The 24336-nt window shown below is 50.5% G+C and overlaps 1 protein-coding gene across 8 annotated transcripts in view; it reads right to left on the bottom strand.

Annotated features, from left to right (window-relative positions):
- The window catches only part of TNS1 (tensin 1), a 158360-nt gene extending 143288 nt beyond the window's left edge, over positions 1–15072 (bottom strand). For 5 of the 8 annotated variants that reach the window (XM_053670725.1, XM_053670751.1, XM_053670783.1 and 2 more), the window contains exon 1: positions 15051–15071. The gene's annotated coding sequence lies outside the window, so the exon portion shown is untranslated. Of the gene's footprint in view, positions 1–15050 lie in introns of all 8 variants that reach the window. The other 3 variants (XM_053670648.1, XM_053670665.1, XM_037132234.2) reach the window with 1 other exon arrangement.
- Positions 15073–24336: the final 9264 nt, after the last annotated feature.

Genomic DNA, 24336 nt, shown 5'->3' with positions numbered 1-24336 from the left:
TTACCCTCAGGGATCCTATCTGGTACCCACTCCTCCCCGGACGCTGGAATTGCCCTGGGCCTCAGTTTCCCCTCAAGGAAAGGAGGAGGGCAGCTGACATAGGGAGGGGAGAGGAGCGCCATGGCCCTCAGCTGGGGAGGTCTTTGGACACAAATCCAGGGCCTTCCTCCTGCACAAAGGTTCCTCCCTCCCTAGTCTCCATATCTCCTTCTCCAGTTTTGGGAAAAATGGGCCCCTCACCCCCACTTGCCAGAAGCCTAAAGAACTTCTGGAAACTTGCCCGTCAGAGAGCCCTGCTCGGCAGCAGTGACCCCCTTGCAGGGCTCCGGCGGGTGGCAAGCTAGAATGAGGAGTGATGATGGTGAGTAAAACAATGAGATCTTTCAGCCTGTTTCAAGGAATTAAAGAATAAAATCAGTCCCAGAAGGTCTCTCTGCATCTCCAGTTATTCCTCACGTGACCTCAGGATATTTTTCTCTCTCTCTCTCTCTCTCTCTCTCTCTCTCTCTCACACTCACACACACACACACACACACACACACGAGGCACACGCGCCCACAGGCCACAATTCCTGCCTGGGCTCTGTGGTTAACCCACTTTGGTCTCTCTGGTTACCCTCTTCCAAATGATCAGATCAGGGAGAGGAACTGCAGCTAACGGCCCCTCTGCCTCTGCTAGCAGGGAAGGGTAGCCCAGGTGTGTCTCCAGAGGCTGGCTGCAAGTCCTGGGAGATGCCTGAAGCCAAGACCTACGGAGGGAGTGTTCCCACTCAGGCTTCCAAAACAGGCATTTAAAATTCTTCTTCTGATTCCCCACCCCCACCACGCCAGAGCATGCTGGTTCTCCCACTTTATAGGTGAAAGGAGGGATTTGCTCTCACAGACGGCAGGAATCCAAGGTCAGATCTAGAAACTAAAAAGGCCTGGGCCAGAATGGCCTCCTCTCACTCCAAACCAGCCCGATGGGACCCTGCTTTCTCCAGCCACCACCCATTTGACATGTGAAAAGCTGGCTTTCATGCCTCCTGTAGAATGGGTGGGTGTGATAATCGGTTTTCTGTGTCAACTTGGCTAGACTATAGTACCCAGTATTCGATCAAACACTAGTTAGGTATTGTATCAAGGTATGTTGTAGGTATAGTTAAACATCTATAATCAGCTGACCCTAAATGAAGGAGATAACTGTCAGTAATGTTGGTGGGCCTCATCCAATCGGTTGAAGCGCAAAATGCAAAATAACTGAGGTTTCCTAGAGTAGAAATTCTGCCTCAAGCCTGCAACATCAACTCCTACCTAAGCATCCAGCCCGCCAGCCTGCCCTACAGATTTCAAATTGCCTGTCCCCTATTGGTTTTGGTTCTCTGGAGACCCCCTAACAGGGAATACATAAAACAAGTCAAAAACTTAAAGAAACTCCCAATGGCAATACTGGGTCAATCTGATCCAAGAAAAATAATGGTAACACTGGATTATAACCTATAAAATAAAGTGTATATCCAAGCTCCATACTGACATAAAGGAAGAATTGAATGAATAAATAAACAAATGGGGAATAAGGGATACTTCTATATAGCAGAGTTTCACTTAATAAATGTAGAAGGAATGGTGGAAACAGAACATCAAATAAACCCAAACTCAGGGACACTCTACAAAAGAACTGACCAGTGCTCTTCAGAAGCGCCAAAGCCATGGGGGACAAAGCAAGACTAAGAAACTGCCCCAGGCTGGAGGAGGCTAAGGAGTGGCAGACTGAACGCAACATGGGATCCAGAACTGGATCCAGGACCTGCAAAGAGGTCATAATGGAAACATTGGCCAAGTTCTACTAAACTCTGTACATTAACTAACAGCATCAGATGACTATTAATTTCCTGGTTTTTCCGTAATTGTGCAATGGTTCTATAAGAGGTCAACATTAGAGGAAATTGAGCAAAAGGTACAAGTGAGTCTTTCTGTGAGTCTACAATCATTTCAAAATACAAAAAAAATTTAAGTGAGTCCTAAAGAAGACACAGAATAGGGGTCAGAATATGAGCCAAAGGTTGGGTAAAGAACTAAGTCATTGAACAGGAAGAGGGATTCAGCTTGGGAAGGTCCCCAGATGCATCAGACAAGGGCTACTCAGACCACAAGAGCAAAGAGGAAGAATGCAGGCTGCTCGGGGAGCCTGGCAAACAGACCCGGCCTAGGGAAGAGGTGACACAGGAGGGACACACAGCTAGTCCAGCTCTGGAATCATCACCTGGAGATGGCCAGACTCAGAGTCTAATGATTGCCACCACGATGCCACCGCCACAACCACAGCTGCCACAAATCACTGGCTACTTACTGTGCACCAGGAGCTGGAAATTCTCTATATCTAGATAATTTAATCCTCACCGCAACCCAGCAGGAAGGTCTTTATGACCCAGGTTTATAGATAAGAAAATTGAAATCAGGGCACTTCATAAAATGATGCAAGATCACTCAGCTGTAAGCAGGGGAGGAAGGAAACAACCCCAGTTCTGACTCAAGTGCTCCAAAATCTTAGAACAAAAAAGACCTTGACTGCCCCCCTGTCCTTCCCCACAGCACAACATGGCTGCTGAGAGCTTACCATCTCTCCAGACAGCCCAGCCCAGTAGGGACCATTCTAATTGTCTTCTCTGGGGGTTCAAGCAGGCTTAGTAATGCAGAACTTCCTCCACCCAACCCAACTACAGTTTCTATCCTGGGACCCTATTCTCAGAAGAGCAACAGTAATAAATACCAATATTTATCTATTGATCTAAGCACTTTCTATGCATTCACTGACTTAATGCTTGCAATAATCTTATGTGACAGGGACCATTTTTATGACTCTTACAGATTAGGAACCTAAGTCACTAAGAGACAAGCAACTTGCCTCTTTACAGAGATAGTGAGCACTGGCTCAGGTTTCTCCCACACCACCTCCAGGTCAGACTCTCCCTTCGGGGATCTCCCAGAGTCTGGGTTCAAATCCTGGGTCCTGCTTCCACCACCCTCCTGGCTGTGTGAGCACATTGCTCAACCTCCTCAGCTGTTTCCTCCTCTGCGCCCTAAGGGATTACGGTAATGCCTACCTTTCAGTATTGTTGGAAGCACTGGATTAAAGGGATCCTGTCTGGGCGAGGATAGAGAATCTGTGTAAACCAGGCATTAACGGTGGAATTCAAGCCAGTGTGATTTTTCCAACAGCAGGAGAGGGCAGTGGAGCTTTTCTGCGGCTCCTCCGATCACGTGTGACCCACAAGTGACCTTCCTCCCCTGCTTCCTTGAACAGAACCCAGTTTGAACCCAGACACCTCTGGACACCCTCGCTTAGGTGCCCCGGGGCCGGCAAGCGGAAACAGGCTAGGAAGTTCATCTGTGACTTGCTCTGTGCTTCGCTGTGCCCCAGAACACACACCCCTCTCCTAATCCGCCCCCACTCCCCACCCCCTGCTAACATCCCACCCAGCCTGCCAGCTTCGGGAGGATGGAAGGGACCACTTGGCCAAGTCACTCATCACCCAGAACCCTCAGAGTGAGGGAGCGGGCCTCACAGGTCCCAGGCAAAGGGGAGGATGAAACGGCCAGCAGGTGACTGCAGGTGGAAGAGCAGTGAGGGGGCAAGGGAAGGGAGTGTGGACCATGGTCATCTTGTGGAGCTGGCCTGGCCTGCTGGCAGGAGCATTTCTGGGGCACTTAAGTGGTTTGTTATCCTTGGGTCTCAGACAACAGATTAAAAGTTATCGTCAACTGAGAAAGAGCCTCTCAGATGTCAGGATCTTACTCACCTTTCCTCTAATCCTCACATGAACCTTATAAGACTGACTGATATCAATGTCACCATTTTTATGCCAATGAGGAAACCATATTTTGAAGGTCAGGTGACTTATCTGATATAACACGGCTCAGGTCAATGACAGAGTCGAGATCCACCCGAGTTCAAGGCCAGAAGCGCTCCAACTGCTCCAGGCCATCCAGGGTCTGGAAATGATTCCAAGTCAGTGGCTTGGAGGCTCAGAGGCTAAGACTGAGTTCTGGCCCCCAGGGAGAGCCAAGCAGGAGCAAATGCTGAGTTCCTGGGCATCTCAGGGCCCTCCCTCAGGACCAGTAGCTTCTATCAGGCAAAGGCAGGGGCTCAGGAGGCAGGGGGCTGCCACATCCAGCTGCCGGACTCACCAAGCCCCACAGAAGGGAAGCCCACCACTCCCTGACTCCCACCGCTCAGCCGACTCCAGAGGGCACTACAGACCCCCAAGCTAAAAGCTAAAAAGCAGCCAGGGAAACTGGCATGGGCCAAAGGTCTAGGAGTCTCCCCTTCCACTCCTACGCCACTGACAGGACTCTGATCTTGCTGACCCCTCAGCCCTCCTTGTACCACAGACCCCACAGATCCTTCGCACTCTTAGTGGGGACCCCTGGCCTTTGTTCCCTTCCATATAGTTCCCCATGTGTCCTGCTTTCACATTTCCCTCTCCTTTCTCCCTCTCTGGCTCCAATTCTCCGTCCCCCACTTGCCCTGCTCTCCCTGATCAGGGGTCCCCACCCCCCCCTGCACTAACTCCTTCAGTCTCTCAGATGCAGCAAAACCCTCATGTGATGTTTACACAGCCCCAGAGTCAGAAACGCTGAAAAAATATGAGACCTTTTGGGAACCACATTCCAGGATAATGAGAAGCCTGTCACAGCTCAGTGTCACTTTCTCCCCCAGCCTTGCTCTCTCACCTCCATGGGGAACAGGCTGTGTGTGCATGTGTGTGTGTGTGTGTGTGTGTGTGTGTGTGTGTGTGTGAGCGCACACGAGCAGACTGTCTATGACACACTCCAGGCTTTCTTATTAACCCCCGAAGGTCCTACACTCTATATTACCCGAGAGAGAACTTCAGGAAGATTGGTGAGAGGGTGTGGGAGGAGAGTGGTTGTTAGAACTCCTTGCAAATTTTTGTAAAGCAGACAGGAAAGGGCTTCCCACCCAAGACCTGGACCCCCGAGCCCAGGGGAAGCACTGGGAAAGCAGAAGCCAGGAGAACACAGTGGCCAGAGGAACCAGTGGTTTCCTGGCAGCCTGTACCCAGTGGAGTTGAGGAGCTTCCAAGGACAAACACAGGTTACTTAGGTGTTGTCATGGGACCCTAGCACCAGAATCATTGAAGAGTTAGATAATAATGCAGATGCCCTGAACCAAAGTTGAGGGTGCAAAGATATGCTTAGCGGGCTCACCAGGTGAGGCTGAAACCCACACACAGGTGATGCAAAGGAACGGTGATACCATGGCTCATCCCCTTAGAGATCAGAAAACGAGCCACAGCAAGAGAAAGGAGAGTCTAAAGTGGGACCAGGGAGGTCTCCTGCTGCAGTGAGAAGCCATAAGGCTTTGGAGCCAGGTATTCAGGACTGAGCCAGAACCCAGGTCCACTGCTAGCTGGCTGCACAACCAGGGCTAAGTGTCTCATCCCAGGTTTCTCATCTGACAGTGTGGCCAATTACATCTGCTTTCTGCGGGGTGTGTCTAGGATTCAGTGGGATGAGTATCAAGTAGCCAACATGCAGGAGACACTCAACAGTGACTATAAACAAAGTGATTACAATACAAAACCCTGTAAGAGTAAGAGAGAAAGTAGGTTCTTTGAAAAGGTGGATAAAGCTGACAAGCCTTTAGCCAGACTGACCAAGAAAAAAAAGAGAAGACTCAAATTACTAGATTCAGAAATGACAGAGGGGACATTACTAAGGACTTCGCAGAAATCGAAAGACTTTTGAAAGAATACGATGAACAACTGTATGCCAAAAAAAACTAGATAACTAAGATGAAATGGACAAATTCCTAAAAAGATACAAACTACCAAAACTGACTCAAGAAGAAATGGAAAGTCGGAATAGATCTATAACAAATACAGAGATTGAATTAGCAATCTAATAACTACTCACAAAGAAAGGCCCAGGTCCAGATGGCTTCACCTGTGAATTCTACCAAACATTTCAAGAATCAACATCAATTCTGCTCAAACTCTTCCAAAAAGTAAAAGAGGAGCAAACACTTCCCAGCTCACTCTATGAGGCCAGTATTACCTTGATACCAAAACCAAATTGAGACATTACAGCAAAAACGAAACAAAAGACCAATGAATCTTATGAACAGAGAAGCAAAAACCCTCAACAAAATACAAAGAAACAGATCCCAGCAACATATAATAGGAAGAATTAATGCCATGACCAACTGGGATTTACCCCAGGAAGGCAAGGTTGTTTTAACAACTTAAAAATCAATTTATGTCAATAAATAAATAGCAAGAATAAGATAAGGATTTCTGTTCTTGCCATGGCTAGTCAACAATATACTAGCAGTGCCAAGACAGTTAGGAAATAAACAGCTGACATCCAATTAGAAAGGAAGAAGTAAAACTATGTCCCGATATTTCCAGATAACATGATCTTATATGTAGAAAATCCTGAAGAATCCATTACAAACTATTAAAGCTAATAAATGAGTTTGCCAAGGTTGTAAGATAAATAATCAAATACCAAAAAATCAATTGAATTTCTATACTCCAGCAATGAACAATCTGAAAATGAAATTAAGGAAACAAGAATCAGAACTTTCATACACTGCCGGTGATGACATAAAATGGTACAGCTATAGTGGGCTGAACTGTGTCCCCCCAAAAAAAGATAGGTCAAAATCCTAATCCCCGGTACCTCAGAATGTGACCTTATTTGAAAACAGAGTCTTCAATGTAATCAAGGTAATCAAGTGGTAAATTAAAATGAGGTCATTATGGTGGGCCTTCATTCAACACACCTGGTGTCCTTATGCAAATGTGGACACAAAGCCAGACAGACATAAAGAAAAGGTGACACAGGGGAACACCATTTGAGGACACAGGACTGGAGTGATGCATCTTTAACCCTGGAAACACCAAGCGTTGCCAGCAAACCACCAGAAGCTAGGAAGAGGCAAAAAAGGATTCCACCACAGTTTTCAGAGGAGGATGGCCCTGCCCACCCCATAATTTTGGGATTTCCAGCCTCCGGAACTATGAGAGACTAAATTTCTGTTATCTTAAGTCACAGATTGTGCTGCTGCGTTACAGCACACCTAGAAAACTAATACAGGCTACTTTGGAAAGCAGTTTGGCATTTCCTTGAAAAGCTAAATGCAGTTACCATATGACCCAGCAACCCCATTCACAGGTACACGCCCAAGAGAAGTGAGAACATACAAAAACTTGTACATCAATATCCATGGCAGCATTATCCATATTAACCAAAAGGTGGAAACAACCCAAATGTCCATCAACGGGTGAGTGGACATACAAAATGTGATATACTTGTGCAATGGAATATTATTCAGCCATAAAAAGGGTATGCCTTGAAAACATGCAAAGTGAAAGAGGCTGATCACAAATATCATACTTTCTATTATTCTATCATTATGTGAAATCTGCAGGACAGGGAAATAAGTAGAGACAGAAAGCAGAGGAGTGTTTGCCGAGGGCCGGGGCAGGGGTGGGGGAAGGAACGGACGGACTGCGCAGTGACAGCCATAGAGGGCGGGGTTTCTTTGTAAGGTGACGAAAATGTTCTAATGTTGACTGCTCATGGTCCTATAACACTGGATATACTTCTTAAAAATCACTGAACTGAATAAATAAAATCTTAAAAAAAAAAAAAAAAGCCCTGGCTGATGTGGCTTGGTGGATTGAGGACCAGCCTGTGAACAGAAGGGTCCCCGGTTTGATCCCAATCGGGGTGCACACCTGGCTGGCAGGCCAGCTCCCCAGTTGGGCATGTGCTAGAGTCAGCTGATCGTTTCTCTCACACATTGATGTTTCTCTCCCTCCCTTTCCCTCTTTCTAAAAATAAATAAAATATTTTTTCTAAACCATTGAATTGTACACTTTAAATGGGTAAATTGCATAATATGCCAATTATACATCCATAAAATTGCTATCAATAAAAAAAAGAGTAAGAAAGGCCCTTGAACCCAGAAAGCACTGTTATGCACTTGGCACTGGACTAAGACCACAAGGACAGAGATGGGTCTCCAGAAACCGGAGACCAGTGATTCTCAAGTGTGGCTGCACAGAGGACCTACGTGGGAAGCTTTTATATAAATCAGCTTTAGTGAGATATAATTTACATATAATAAATGCATGTATTTTAAGCATATAGACCAATGAGTTTGATAAATGTGTGAAACTGCATAAACACGGCCACAGTCAAGACAAAGAACATTTCCATCACCCAGAAATAGCTCCCCTACATCCTTCTGCTATCCATCTTCCTACCACCCCAGTTCCAGGAAATTCCTAGTCTGCTTCTTTGTCATGACAGTTTTGCCTTATAGAAAACTTCGTAAAAATGGAACCATCCAGTCCATCTTCTTGTGTGTCTGGCTTTCCTCACTCAGCACAGTGTTTCTGAGATTCATCCACGATGCCGTACCACTAGTTCATTCCTTTTAATTGCTGAGTAGTAGTCCACTGGACCATTATAGCACGATCTGTGTGTTTATCCACGTTTATGGAATATTTGGGTTTCTCTAGTTTGGGGCTGTTGTGAATAAAGCTGCTCACTATTTATGTGCAAGTCATTTTGTGGCCACACTGCCATGTCTCTTGAGTAAGCATCTTGGAGGGGAGGTGCTGGTACGGAGCAAGCGTACGTTTAAGTTTTACAGAGTGGTCAACTGTCCTCCAGAATGACTCTAGCACTGGACACTCCCACCAGTGGTTGCCACTTTTAAAAACCCCAAAGCACAGGTCATGCTCCAAACCAACTGAATCAGAGAATCTCTGGGGAGTAGGACCCAGGCACAAAAGTGATTCTCATGGACAGACTAGGTCTCAGATGCTGCCACAGATCTCCGGTGCCCTGAAGCAAGCAAACAAGCAAAAGACAGATTGTGTCTGTCCATGTAACTTCTTCATTGCTCCTTGACAGTGGGGAGAGAGGCAAATGGAGAGAGAGGCAAAACACGTGCAAGTATCCGGGTCTTGACGCCAGTGCCCTCAGCAAGCTTTGCTGATCTCGCAGATTCTCCCCACCTTTAATGAGTTAGGAGAAGGCAGGAGGATACAAAATCATAAATATTACTAACTTTCTGACCACTTAATTCTGAGCCTGGCATTTTGGTTGGATTGTCATCCACAGCGCTCACAAGAACACTACAAAGTAGGTCCTACGACAATCCCCATGTCACGAATGAGGAAACTGGGGCTCAGAGACGTAGAGTAACTTGCTCGAGATCCCACGGTCAGTTACTGATGCGGCCAGGATTTAAACTTCACATTTTTTCTCCAACGCCAAAGAGCCTGAAGCTGGGCCCAGACCAATAGATGGGTCCTGAGGCCTTGAACCTCCGGACACCCCAGCTATTCCAGGTAGAGGGAGAATACAACAAGCCCCCAACACAACTGTGAAAGGAGGCTGCAGGTGTGTTTATGAGAGAGCAGGAAAGGTGATGTGTAATGTGAGCGAAAGGTGAGGGTTAATTATGGGATTTCCTTTTCTTTTAAGCTTAAATAATGGGATTCAAACCCCTATAGTATAGAGAAGGAGACCAAGTCATTGCCTACCACCTCCTTCCTTCCCCCACCTGGTACTTGGGACAGGAAGGTGCCAGGCCTGGGAAGAGGGTAAGAGTGAGTGAAAGGAGGTGAGAAGGAGCTACCCAGAGGCCCAGGGGTGGGCGATTCACCTGCCCGGCAGCTGCCTGGTCCTTTCATTTAACTCTGACCTGGAATGGACAATGAGTATTTTGCTGGAAGGAGCTGCTCTTGTCAGTTATTGCAAAACAAGGGGCAAATCAGGAGTTTAAAAAGCGTGTCTCAAAAATGTATCTGGGGATTGGAGGAAACCGTGTGGGCTGTGCAGGCGTACCCTGCTATCTTTACAACATTTTTTGGGGAACCTGAAACGACTCTAAAATTAGAAGTCTTCTCTACAAATAATAAATAAATGTATACATAAACAAAATGGACCTGGAGGTTGTAGAACAGGGGAGCGAGGAGAAAAGCAAAACAGAAGGAAATCTATGTACACACACTGCATGTGCTACAGTAAAGTGGAAGACAAATCCTGGACCATTCATTTTAAATCCCCAACCAAAGTGAAACAAGTGGGGACAGAGAAGAACCCGGCGTGACATAAGGGTGGGGACTCGGGGAGGTTAGAATGAGCTTCCTGTGAGAGGCTGTGGAGGAGGGCTGGGGAGTGGGGTCTCCATGAACTGCGGCGTCTCTGTCTCTCCCCTCTCACCTGCTCTCACCCAGGGCAGGGCCAGAATGGGGGAGAAGGCCACTGTGCCCGGATGTCCTTAGCCAAGCTGGTCACCCTCCCTGGACCTCAACTGGGATCTGTTAAGTGGGGTTACCATGAGCGCCACCCACCTCACAGAACTGAGAATGTCCATGAAAACACGGTGTGTATTACAGTTCTGTGTAGGCGCAGGTGATTCAATATTCCGAGCGGATCTGTTCAGAACAGCCCAGAAGCGAAAATGACCCAAATGGCAATCCACAGTAGGATGGATAAATAAATTGTGGTTGATTCAACACAGGGAATAGGGCAGAGCAATAAAAAAAGAACAAACCACTGCCACCCACGAGAACACAGATGAGCCTCCCAGACATAATGTTGAGTGAAACAAGCCAGACACAAGAGTAAACATACTGTATGATTCAATTTCTATGACATTCAAAAAGAGGCCAAACAAATCTCTCATGGTACAAGAAAGAATGGCACTACCTTTGGGGGATGCTAACCTGGAGGGCAGCATAAGGGCTGTTCCTGGGTGCTAGAAACACTCTAGACCCTGCTCTGGATCCTGCACATGTACCAGCTGATCAGTTTGTGTACTTGACACTACGGGAGTTACAACCCAACTAGAAAATGTGAATGACTAGGATTACTGTTCACAGCGTCAGGAGATAGAGGGGCTTTTGGGGAGGGAATTAACCAGTGGTTTTGCTGTTTCTTCCTGCTCTCATCTGTCCCCTGTCCCCAAACAGAAACCTCCTTTTTCTCAACATTCCTGTTTCCCTTCTTCACTCCTTTATTGGAACCTCTACTATGGACCAGGCACTATTTTAGAAGCTGAGGATGCAACGTATCTGTCTACCCTTATTTGTTCAACACACGAATTTAACAACTACTCTGAGCTGAGCACGGAGGCCCCTTCTCTACCAGCACTGAGCATTTTCTCTCCAACGGGTCCAAGTGGCAAGGAACTGGACAGAGACCACCTGGGCTGCTTTCCAGTCTCCGCCTGTGCTTCCAAAAAAGGAGAACGGTACCTGCTGTATGTGGATGTGCATTGAATCCTCTATAACCCAGCTCACAAAGCTGGAAGGCAGCAGAGGTAGAGTTCAAACCCAGATACGTCTGGTCCCCATCCCCACTCCCATGGCCTCCCAAGACCCAGGTCAGCCTAGCGCTGTCTCCGGGCATCGGTGGCTGACAGCCTCGAGGATGGCACCCACTGATTCTAGCCTCCGGGTATTTACATCCGTATATAAGCCCCTCCCACAGGCAATGGGCAGGACCAGTGTAACCAATAGGATATTGTAGAAATAGCAGTGTGTGTCTTCCAAGGCCAGAAAATAAAAGATATGGCTTCCACCCTGCTCTTTCTCGAAACACCCCCTGGGAGGAAGCCAGCCGCCATGCTTCGAGGACACTCAAGCAGCCCCATGGAGCCATCTGTGTGGCGGAAAGCTGAGATCTTCTGCCAAGAGCCAGCATTTTTATTCTAGTCACCACCTGGAAAGCAGGTTCTCCAGCCCCAGTCAGGCCTTCAGACGACAACAGGCTGACATCCTAACTGTTACTCCTTGAGACTCCAGGCCAGAACCTCCAGCTGTGCTGCCCCCAAATTTCTGACCCACAGAAACCGTATGAGATAATACACACTTGTTGCTGCTTTAAGTTACGCTGTATTGCTACGTGTAATTAACAGGGTTTCTCTCCAAGCCATGGGTTCATACAGTAGGAACAGTCTAGAAGGTGGTATGAAAGCATCCAGAACCAACCACTTGCTGGAGGGGCGGCCAGAGTGGGCTGAATGAATTTGAAAGGACAGGAGGAGACCAACCCCAGCAAGAAATCCCCAGTGTGTGGGAGAAGAACTGTGAAATAAGAGACAAGCAAAGCAGAAATCCTGGCGCCTTCTTCTTAGCAAGTTCTCACTCACTTCATCTATCTCAGTACAATAAACAGAACCACGTGCACCCAGTTACTCTGGCCAAAAAAAACCTGGGAGACATCCTTGAGCCCATTCTCTTTCTCACACCCAACAACCCACCCATCAGCCAGGCTCTGGGCTTCACCCCAGAATGTGCCCCCGACCTGGCCCCTTCTCAGGGGCCAGTCTTTTCTGAGAGCACCATGGACGAAGCCACCAGCCTCCCTCACCTGAGCAACATCGGTGGCCTCCTGGCCCATCTTTCAGGGCCTGCTCAAGGCCAGAGTGGCCTTCTCAAAGTGGAGATCATCAGATCGTGTCACTCAAAACCCCTCTAGGGCTCACTACTCTCCACCACACCTCTTCTTTCAAGCCTGACAAGTTCACCTCACCTCAGGGCCTTGGCGCACATTCTTCTCATCTCTCAGATCATCGTGGAATATCAGTTCGGTGTCATCTTACACAGTATTTCCTTGGAGTTCTCCTGGGCCACCCAAGCCTAACCCCTCTCTACCCCACTGCTCTAACTCATGTCCTTGCATGACTTGTTTGCCTCTTCACTGTCTATGTCCCTATTAGAATGTCAGCCCCAGGAGGGCAAAGGTCTTACCTGTCTGGTTCACCTAGACAGGTGTTTGCTTCGACACATGAAAAGAGCTCAGGAAACATTGGTTTAATGAGTCCTGTCTGAAGGTAGCAGAATGGATGAGAGGACCTCCAGGTTGACCTGGTCATAAAATGCAGAGGACAGAGCTCTGCTGTGTGCTCAGGGGCTCACATCGCCCTTCCCAGCAAGAGGAAGAGGCAGGCCAGTAGTAAGAGCTGTGGTTTATGGGGAGACCTGCCAGCTGGGTGGGGCTCACACCACCAGTAGGTCCCATTTCCTATAGAGGAAAATCCTATAACAAGCCCCATCTGTCTGTCCAGCCACTGCCCGGCCCGGCCAGTCCACCTCTCCCCTCCTGGTCCGCCTGGGCTGGGCAGAGCAGCCGGGCTGCACCCCGCTGCATCCTGAGCCCCAACGGGTGACAGAATTGCTAGGCAGAATTGCCACACCCCCTTCAGAAGTCACCTTTAGCCCCTACCTGTCTCCACACAGGAGGTGACTGTACAAGAGGCCGAATCTGTCACACCTCTCGGGGTCTCTAGGCCCCCCATTGGCCCCACTCAGGATCTTCACTGCCCTTCTCTCTGACTGTATCCACTGCCGGAGACGGGAAGCAAAGGAGGAGGGGCCGGTAAGGATTGCGAGCTGTCTGCTGGGAGGCAAGGGGCCTTAGAAGAAAGTGCAAAGGCCTGGGGGCAGGGATGAGTGAGGAACTGCACTGCAACACCTCGGGAAAGTCGTTCGACCTGGCGTGCCTCAGTTTCCTGATCTGTGAAACTACGGCTCTGTCGGCCTGTTTTGTGCTCTGAAGGAATTAAAAGAATGAAATCAGATAATGCACTGAAGTGCTTTCTAAGGCCCAGGGCACTGTACAGATGTTTGTTGTGGGGAAGAGAAACAAGTGCAGGAAGGGGGTGGGGAGGGCGTCGACTGGGAAGAAGAAAAACACCAGGAGATTCTAAGGTAAGGGGTGGAAAAACTCTGCTCTGGATGAGGAGTGCAAGAACAGAAGCAGAAACTCAGTCCCCACCTAAGGAAGGGCAAGCTCAGGGAGTCAGAAAGGTGGAAGGCAAGAGAAAGGCAGAAACAGTACACAGGTGCCCACTGTGAGCCAGGCCTCTGCTAGGAGAACCACACAAACCTGGATTTTATAGGGGGGAGGGGTGCGGGGGGGGTATGCCCCCAGCAAGACGGCATACTTTGCCTGAGTAAGGTCGAGAAGAAAGCAGATTCCCCTCGCAGCCCTGCCTGCTCCATCAGCACCTTTCTCCATGGTAACCCTTGGCCCTCGGAGCTACCAATTGGTAATAATCAATTGCTCTATTTCTGAGCACCTACTGGGTGTCAGGCACTGTGCTGGGCACCGCACCCACCTTATCTTATCTCATCCTCATAACCTTTTCTTATTCCTGTAACCTTGGGGACGAAAGGGAGGCTCAGAGAGGTTCCAAGGCTTGCCCAAGGTCACACAGCTAACGAGGCAGAGCATGGGATGTGCCAGATACTGGGCCTCAACTGCTCGCTGCTCCTTCCATTCAATGAACTCCTTCCAGAAAGAGCAAGTGTGAACACAGGGTAAAGATGAGAAGGCAGGGGGTACATAAGCAATTAACAACAGTGACAGGACAGAGATTGGCTGCATATGAAAGGTTAAGGCCAAGTGTTTCCACCTCCAGAGTGCTGATGGATGATGATGGATTATTTGAGAATTCCCTTCCCAAACACGGATGGGGAAACTGAGGACCCAAGTGGGACCTGGCCAATAAAGAGAGAAGAATGATCATTCAAGAGGTTCCAGGACCAGCGCAACCTTGACCTCTGACCCTTTTCCACCTCCCTGTGACTGTGGCTCCATCCGAGTTTTTCTAAACTGCTTAAGTAGGGGCAACCGTGCTCTGCGTGGCTTGCAGAATAACTGAAACGCAACCCCTCCCCCTCGACAACTCTACCCCCATCCAGCGCTAGTGGGAATACCTTCAAAGGCCCCTCTCTTGGAGCTCAGTCCCCACCAGCCACCTCCAGTAGTCACGAGACTGCGCACTGTGCACCCCACCCGGATTCCTCAGCTCCCCCACCACATCCCCCAGCCCTCGCCTTCACCTTGACCTGAGCCCGGGCCCTAAAGCTTTGCATAAACAAAGAGTGGAGGAGGGGATGACCCCGCCCCACTGACGCCCCCGCTCCAATCTCGGGACCCCAGCCTGTCCCGTCCCTAAACCGCACCCCACCCCCTACCCCCACCCCCCGCCAGCTGGCCCTCGAGGCCCCTTACCTTGGCTTGGCATTTCCGATGACAGGAGAAGCTGCAGACTGCAAGAGGGTGAGACACAGAAAGAAAGTTTAGCCGCGAGGTATGAAATGGAAACTCCGGCGAAATCTCCTCCCACCCCGCCCGCAATCGCGCTCGGGAGGGAAGGAGGGACGCAGGGAGGAGGGGGTTGGAGGGGCGGAGGGGGCAGCTGCCGCAGCTCCCCGGGGCCTGCAGGCGGGAATGCCCAAGACTGCGGACCCCGGCCGGGCAGATGCTGAGCCCCCAGGGCCAGAGCCCCTAGGTGCTCGGGAGGATAGGAGAGACAGGGGGAGGGAAGGGGACCAAGTGCCCTGCTGGATTCTTGCCAGGGGCAGAGGTGGCCCGGACCCAAGCCCCTGCTGCCAAACGCGCCAAGGAATAAGAGAGGGGCCTTCTCCCCTTACACGCACACCAAGCAGGCAGCCCGCTCCCCCAGAGAGCCATACAAGCCCATGAGCACACACACATACACATTTACACCCATGCACACACTCACTCATAACCACTTACAGCAATACACTCAGCCATACATGCACACATAACCATACACACTTAATAGCCTCACGCACCCACACCCATCCAAGGAGAAACCTGACTTGGGGGTGGGGGGGAAACCAACACACACACAGTTTTCACAGCAGACCCTCGGGGTGCAGTTGGGCACAGACGTGCGGACAGATGCTCACAGACTCTCAAACTTCTTGTGCACGACTGGAAACACGCTCGGGATTTGCTCCTCCCTCCCACTACCAGAAGCTGGAATCAAATTTCCAAGGGGTTCCCTCAGCCTGGAATGTCCCAGCCCTGCCCACCCCACCCCACCCCACCCCCAGGGCTCTCCACCCAGGGGCTTGGTGGTCCCCTCCCCACCAGGTCCCACAGATAGGGTAAAGAGGCTGAGCTGAGCTTCTGCACTGACTTGGCCTGACTGAGGAGGGGGAGGCAGGAGAGCTGCCCTGACCCCAAATCCCGGAACAGCCACAGCCCCTGGCCTCTTGGATCTCCAGTTCCCCCAACCCCTTTCCAGTTTTGAGCCAGCCTGATTCTCAGTGGCTCACAGGAGAGACGGAGGCCCAGAGATTCTAAAAGAGGCTTCAGGGCTCCCCACACTAAGGCTTCTGGTTTATCTGTGGGAGTGGGGGTTGGGGAAAAACTGGGAGGCACACTGGATGGAGCCTGGGATGTGACCTTGGCCACCAGCCCTACCCTGGGACCTTGCTCTCCCCAAACCTCACCCTGGCCCCAGCTCAGACCTGTGACTCAGCCAGTGCTGAGCAAGGCTTTCCGACCCCACCAGCCAGCCCAGCTCAGGGACTTCTCCACCCCTGGCCACGTCAGGACAGACCCACCCATGGCCACCCAAGTCATGCCCATCTGCCCAGCTTTTCTGCTTCTCTCTCTCTCCCCCAACCCCTCCACCCCAGGTGGCAGCTCCCCTCCAGAAGGTGTTTCCACTCTGACAGCAGCAGCCCCACCCCCCAGGCCTTCCATGGAATGTGGAATTGACAAAGCCTCAGGCCTCCTGGCCTGAGCTTGGAAGGCCCTCCCAGCCTCCCAGCCAGAAGGGTTCCCCACAGGCCACTGCCTGCAAACTGAGGGACCTTTCCTCTTCCTCCTCAAATCAAACCCCAGCCCTTCCAGAGTAAGTCCCAGGCGGCCTCATCCACTGGTTCCCACCGGCTTGCTGGTACTGTCCCAGAGCACACACTTCCCGCCACCACCTTGCCTCCTACAGTTGTAGCTCCTTCAGGGGAAGGAGCTCTCTCTCCCCCTCTCTCTCCTTTCCTCCCTCTGTCTCTCACACACATACATACACACAGACACACACGCTCACACTACACAGTGTCTGGTACACAGTAGAGACTTAGATGCTGGCTCAGTTGACCTGACTGCAGATCTCCCTCTTCTGGAGCCTGTGTGCACCCCCATTTAATCACATACACCACCGCCCTTTTCCTGAGCTACAGCCCTCCCTGCAACATCTCATATTCAACCCTAAAGGCATCCCTAAGTGTCCACCCTGGGCCTCCCAACCCCAGGCTGGGGGCACAGTGGGAGCTGGGACTCCATCATCTTCCTGCATACTTCTGACAACTCCCAATGCACTAAGCTTTTTCCTACCCCAGGGCCTTTGTACTTGCTGTCCTAGCTTCCTGGAATGCTCTCACTCAGCCCACTTCTCCACTGTTTACCAAGCCAAGTCCTTCTAGTTCTGGAAGCCCCTAAAAGTCATCTCCCCACAGAGGCTTTCCCTGACCACCCAAATTACTGCAGGTTTCTGCATCATTCTTCACCCACAGCACCCCGACCACTTCTTAGCATGGCTCACAGTCCGAAGTCAGGTGGGGCAACTCCTGTTCACGTGCATACAGTGCATCTCACCACACTAGACTCATGAGGGCAGGAGCCTGCCTGTCTCACTCATACCACATCCCCAGTAGCTATGCCAATGTCAGCTCCAGGCCCACAGCACCAAACGGCATCTTTGTGCAAATGAGCAAAAGCCCCACCCTCTGGGTAGACCAGCCGTGTGGATGCACAGCTGAGTACAGTATCTGAGTGGGAACGGCAAGAAGGTGCTTCTTCTCCAGTTGGACCCAGCTTTGTACCTGGGTTAATGGTTTGGTGAGCAAAGCATGGGCTGACCCCAGGGCTCACTTCGGTAGACGCCTTTGGCATTGAATGGCCTGGGTGAGCACACAGAGCAGCCCTGCCTGGAATCCAGTGGACAGAGACACTCAACAAATGCCCCCGAGTGGAGGGCGGATGGCGAAATCACTGGGCAATGCAGTACAATGAGCTGAGTGCTCCCTGCATGCTGGAATGCAGAGCTTGTCCTTGAAAGTGGAAAGTGAAAAAAGACCTCCCCCAGCCCCCAGCCCAGAAAACAGGAGCTCAGCAAACTGAACCCAAGTGGCAGGTGTGGCCAAGCCCTGCAGGATAGATTTTTACACCTTCCGAATCACCTGTCCCCAACTCCCAGGAGGCTCTCTTGCCCTGGGTCCCCTCCAGGAAAGCCACCTTTACATCTCAGTCACCTTTCTCAGGCCTTCTCCCATAAAGCATCTTCCTTCTGTAGTTTGAAACTGGACCTTGCCATTCTGCACATTCAAATGTGTTACAGAAAAGGAAAGTGTGGCAGCCACCTCCAAGGTGGCCCTAGTGTTTCTCACACCCATCTGTAGTGTGCACCCTTCCTGGTATGCACACCCATCTGTAGTCCCCTCCCACGATGAATAGGGCTTGCTTTGTGTACCCAGTCTGCAATTGGAGGAATGATGACGTGTGACTCCTGAGGCTGTCAGCAGAGGCATTGTGGCTTCGGCCTGGTCTCTTGGATCACTCGCTCTGGGGGAAGCCAGTTACCATGTCATGAGGACACTCCAGCAGCCATATGGAGAGGGCCATGTGGTGGACAGCTGAGGCCTCCTGCCTCCAGCCAGCACCGCCTTGGCTGGCACATGACAGAGCGCCCTGGAAGTGAATCCCCAGCTGCAGTCAGGCCCTCGGATGACCGCGGCCCCAGCTGGCAGCTTGGCTGCAACTTCATGAGAAACCCAGAGTCCAAACCATCCGGCTAAGCCACTCATAAATCCCTGACTCAGAGAAATTATGAGAGGTGATAGCTTTGTATTTGTTTTAAACTGCTATGTTTTGGGGTAGCTAACACAGATAGCTAACACAGAAACTGGAGCACAGGGTCCCTTGGGAAGCAAGAGGACAAAAGGTGATGCTGGGAAGGGAGAACCGAGGCCATCGAGTGGGTCCTTCCTGGCTCCCTGGGAAGCTGCATGCTCCTTTCTGTAACTCTTCTTCCCTTTCCTCACCAGCTTGTCATCGTGACCCAGAGAGTAACTCCAAAGAGGCTGTTGAATCTCCACCTTCCTCTCTGTCCCACCATCCCTGCACTAGTTCACACCAACTACCCTTCCACCAGCCTCATCTCCCTTTAGCCCTCAGAGTCACAGACCACTCTCAAGTGCAAACTGATCATCTCACACCATCTAGAAGCCTCCGTCTGCCCCTCAGCATACCTGTAGGGCCCTACGCGGCCTTGTCTTGGCTCCACCTCCAGCTGCTGTCCCAAAAGAGATCTGTTCCTGCCACCCCAAGCTCCCCAACTGAACTTTAAATCTGCAAAAAGCAGGTCTGGGATAGTGAACTTGTAAACATCCTTCAAGGCCCAGTCCAAAATGTCCCTCTCTGGGTAGTCAGGCATTCGGAGATGGTCCCTCCCTCGGTGCCCCCATAACCTTCGGCTCACACCCCTTGGAAAACTCGTAGCACATGGAAGGACTAAGTAATCCCTTATGATTTGTTCTCGCTCACATCCGTCTGCTTCTCGAAGGCACAGAGGGAGATCCTGTTCAACTTTGTAGCTTTGAGTCCTGCCCCTTCCCCTAGTTCAAGGCCTGGCATACAGGTGGAACTCAGTAAATATGCAGTAAATTTCAAACTGGAAGGATTCTCTTCAGTCTAATCACGAGACCAGAGCTGACATTTGGGGGTAATGGAGCAGCTACTGGTGGGGGGGTGGGCCCCACTCTCCATTCAGCTCCAGCCCCTGTGAGAGAGGGAAGTAAAGACCATGGTCAGTGCTTCCCAAGTGCTTCAGTACAAATGCCACTTATGCTCAAGCCTAGTAAGGGGTTGGGGGCTAAGGGAGCTCATTAATCCTTTATCCATTCATCCACTGGTCCTGCTCTCCACCCACCCACTTACTTCCTGGCGGTGTGTAGACTGGCTCTCAGCTCCGATGCAGGTCACGAACTAGCTCTGTGATCTAAGGCAAGTTACTTAACCACTCTGAGCCTTCATTTCCACATCTACACACTGGGGGTCATAACAGCATCTACCACACAGGGTGCTGTGAGAATTAAATGAGTTAATTAATGCATGTGGCTGGCCCAGAGTCTGCTCTCTGTAAGAGTCCACTGTCAGCAGCGGCCTCGTCACCATGTCCATTGCCAACACTATTATTACACAGAGGAGCCTCCTAGTCAGGAGGCCTGGGTTCCGGTTCTGGCTGCTGCACATTGCTGTGTGACCTGAGGCAAGTCAGTACCCTCTCTGAGCTTCAGACTCTTGGTCCTCATTCAGCTGGCCCAAGGTTTAAAACACAAAGGCTTATTGTCTGCGTTGGAATGCCTTGGGAAGAGCAGCCCTCCAGGTCACCGGGTCCCGCCACGCCCTGCTGTCTCACTCCCATTGGCCTGCATTGCCCCTGAAGGCCCCTGCGTTCCAGCCCCTGGAACAGACAACGCCCTCCTCCAGCTGTGAGATCCGGTGCCAGCCCCAGTCAGCCTCTCCATCAGTCACTACCTCGCTGCTCCCCCACCAAGAAGGGGGAACCCAGGTTCCAACCCTGGAAACATTCCAAATGCTGTTGAGGTACCCTGGTCTGTGGGTGATGGGGACGCCCACTGCACAAGGCACTGCTTCTCACGGGGGAGAAGCAAGGGCGGGAAAGGCCAATCCCCACCTCCTGCCATCCTTCAAATGCCTGAGTCCTCTCAGGATCGACCCCACCTGAGCGGACCAGGGTCCCCCCAGCTCTGAAGGAAGGTGGTGGCTACTTCGGACGGTGACCCTGCAAGATGCAGCTCCCTGGAGAGCAACCCTGTCAAACCGAAGCTTCGTGCAGCCCAGGAGCCTCATCTCCATCCATGGTGCCCACACTGCCCCATACAGCAGAGCACAGCAGAGCACAGCAGGCGGCCTGCACGGGAGCTGACAGCCCCGTAGTGCAGAGGGGTCCGCAGGCTACCTGTTGGGTGGAGAACTCCACCTCCAGCCCCAACGCTTGGTCAGCTTCTGTCCCTCTAGACTCTGCATACTCTGTCCTGGAGTGGCTTCCTGCCTCCCTGGAACACAGGAAGCCAACATTGTTGGGATCTAAATGGCCTTTTCCTCCTGGCCTAGGGTCGGAAAATGAGCACAGAGCCTCAGTGTGCACCTGCCCCCGGAGACAAAGGCCCACACGCCAGGCCCACCTCAGCTCCTTCCCTGGCTGCCCACCTGCCCGCCAGGCCTCACAGCCCTGCCCCGCCCCGCTTCTCTTCCCAGGCAGGCGTGGATGTGTGTGATAGTTGAAGCCATGTGTCGCCTCGACTAGGCCATGGTACCAGATATTTGTTCAACTTATTCTAGATGTTTCTGCGAAGGGTTTTTTGTTTTGTTTTGCTTTGCTTTGATAAGATTAACATTTAAATCAGCAAACGCAGAGTAAAGCCACTACCTTCCATAATGTGGGTGAGCCTCGTTCAATCAGTTGAAGGCCTGTATCTAACAAAGACTGATCTCCCCAAGCAAGAGGGAATTCTGCCAGCAGAGTTTTGTTGTTGTTGCTATTTTTAGCAGATTGCCTTTGGACTTGAACTTCAGCCCTTCCCTGGATCCCCAGCCTCATGGCCTACCTGCAGATTTTGGACTTGCCAAGCCTCCACAGTTGCATGAGCCAGTTCCTTACGATAAATATCTATCCATCCACCTACCCACACAGCCTGTCAGTCCTGTCTCCCCCGAGAACCCTGACTACTACGAGCAGTCGCAGGGGAGTGGGCGTGGTATGGTTCTGAAGTTGCAGCAAGGAGAAACCGTTAGGTCCTCCCATCCAGTCCTTTTCAAACTTTATTTTGGCAGCCTGCTTCTCATACAGATGAACTCTTGTGTGGAATCCCCGTGATGCTGGTTAATACCTGTTAAATGTTGTGATGTGCTCACGTCTGTCGTCTCATGTAATGCCTGCAGGTACCTGGGAAGAAGGTTCGCTGTGTGTCTCATTTTAAAAGTGAGATCAGAGACTTCCGCCAAGATGGAGAAGTAGGTGGAGGGTCCACCTCGCCTCTGTGCACAACCAAATCTAAGAACAACTATTTTTAACAGCAGTCACAACCAAGCCACACGGAAAATCAACAATACGGAGTCCAAAAAGGACAACTAGATCAACTCGGCTGGAACGGTACAAGGAGCGAGACCAGAAGCGGAGCAGGTTAGCAAGAAAAAATTCCCGGGCGGTGCGCGGGGCGCGCAGGCAACCGAGGGCTGATCGCCAGCGAGCTGGCTGCGGAGCGCATAGGGAAGAGGCGCGGTGGGTCAGTCGGTCGCGCGCATTTACGTGCGGAGAAACCAGTGAGAAAGGGAAACCCGCGCGCGGTGCAGCAGGCTCGCAAAATTAGGATCAGATAAGCAAGCCCGAGGCGTTTGTGTGAGTGACTGGATGCTCTGGGCTAGCGGAGAGGAACGCCATCGCTCCCTCTCTGACCCCGCCCCCACACACAGCGTCACAAACCAGCGACCTGGGTCGCCCCGTCCTGGTAAACAACTAAGGCTTCGCTCCGCTCACTTAACAGCACGAATAAACCAAAAATGGCTCTAGATCAACTCAGAGCCCCAGAACCGATAGACCTAAGTGATGAAGAAATAGCCAGTCTTTCAGATGCACAGTTCAAAACACTGGTTATAAAGATTCTTACAGAACTGGTGGATTTTAGTCACAAATTAGAGAAACATATGGAAGCTAAATTAATTGAAATGAATGCTGATACAAAAGATACCAATAGTAATGGAAAGAAAATTGGGACTCAAATCAAGGGAGAGGACCAGACAGAAGAAAAAAATGATAAAACAAAAAGGAATAAAGAAATAAGAATTCAGAAAAATGAGGAGAAGATTAGGAACCTCCAGGACATCTTTAAACGTTCCAACATCCGAATTATAGGGGTACCAGAAGGGGGAAAGGCACAACCACCAGTTGAAAAATTATTTGAACAAATAATAAAGGAGAATTTCCCCAAGATGGCAAAGGAAATAGACTTCCGAGAAATCCAGGTAGCTCAGAGAGTCCCAAAGAAGTTGGACCCAAGAAGGAACACACCAAGGCACATCATCATTACATTAGCCAAGATTAAAATGAAGGAGAGAATCCTAGAAGCAGCAAGAGCTAAGGGGACAGTCACCTACAAAGGAGTTCCCATCAGACTGTCAGCTGATTTCTCAAAAGAGACCTTACAGGCAAGAAGGGGCTGGACAGAGGTATTCCAAGTCATGAAAAACCAAAGATCTACAACCAAGATTGCTCTACCCAGCAAAACTTTCATTTAGAATGGAAGGACAGATAAAGTGCTTCTCAGATAAGACCAAATTCAAGGAGTACATCATCACCAAGCCCTTACTATATGAAATGTTAAAGGGACTTACCTAAGAAAAAGAAGATAAAAGATGAACAGTGAAAGGACAGCAAACTCACAGTTATTAAGAACCACACCTAAAACAAAAGCAAACTAAGAGGACAGCTAGATCAGGAGCAGAACCATAGAAATGAAGATCACATGGAGGGTTAGCAACAGGGGAGTGGGAGGAGGAGAAGGGGGGGGGGAGAAGGTACAGAAAATAAGTAGTACAGACAGTAGATAGAAAATAGATAGGGGGGAGGGTAAGAATAGTAGGGGAAATACAGAATCTAAAGAATTTGAGACACATGTTCATGAACTAAAGGGGGAAATGGTGGGGGAGGGGTATGCAGGGTGGAGGGGAGGGGGGAATAGAGCAAATGTAATGGCATAATCAATAAAAAAATATGAAAAAAAAATAAAATAAAAGTGAGATCATCGAGGCTCAGAGAGGCGAAGCAATCTGCCTCAGTTCTTGCTGGTACGGGGCACGCCTGGGATTTTAACCCAGGACATCCAAACCACTGCACCATCCTGCCTGTGGATGTATTTAACTCTTAAAACCAGAGCTGCTTTGGTTGAAGTGTATGGGAGTTTCAGGGCCCCAGCCCCTTAAACCGTTCCTTGGATTTCCCCCTTTCCCCACCCTCTCAGGCCTCTAAAGCAGTGCCAAAGAAGCTCACAGCTTCTCTGAGGCCCCCTTTAGAACCTCTGACCTAGTCCAGCCCCTCACACAGAGAAATGGAGAAGCCAGGCCCAGACAGGTTAAGTCTCACCCAAGGTCACACAGCAAAGCTGCCTCTGATGACTCCGAGGAGGTTATCAGACACAGGGGAGAACCTGAGGTCCCCAGAAAAGTAACACAGGAGAGATGGGTCCTGAAGCCAGGTTTCTCTAAACCTAACCAGTGAGGGCATCTGGGTAGGTTTGTCCCACCAAGGGCCGGACTGTCTTCCCCAGGTGCTTCCCACACTGAGGAAACCGCCCCCACTGCCCAGGCCCAGCAGAGGTGTTGAGAAGGAAAGTCTGGGCCTCCATCCAGGTCCAAATGGCAGTCCTAGGGCCCTCAAGCTGGTGTTCTGGTCTCTTCTGTTGGG

This window comes from Artibeus jamaicensis, unplaced genomic scaffold, assembly GCF_021234435.1.
Source record: "Artibeus jamaicensis isolate MK-2021 breed Jamaican fruit bat unplaced genomic scaffold, CSHL_Jam_final contig_1015, whole genome shotgun sequence".
NCBI classification, from domain to species: domain Eukaryota; kingdom Metazoa; phylum Chordata; class Mammalia; order Chiroptera; family Phyllostomidae; genus Artibeus; species Artibeus jamaicensis.
Note: the sequence above shows the minus strand (reverse complement) of the source record. Positions and strands in the feature narration are given on the sequence as shown.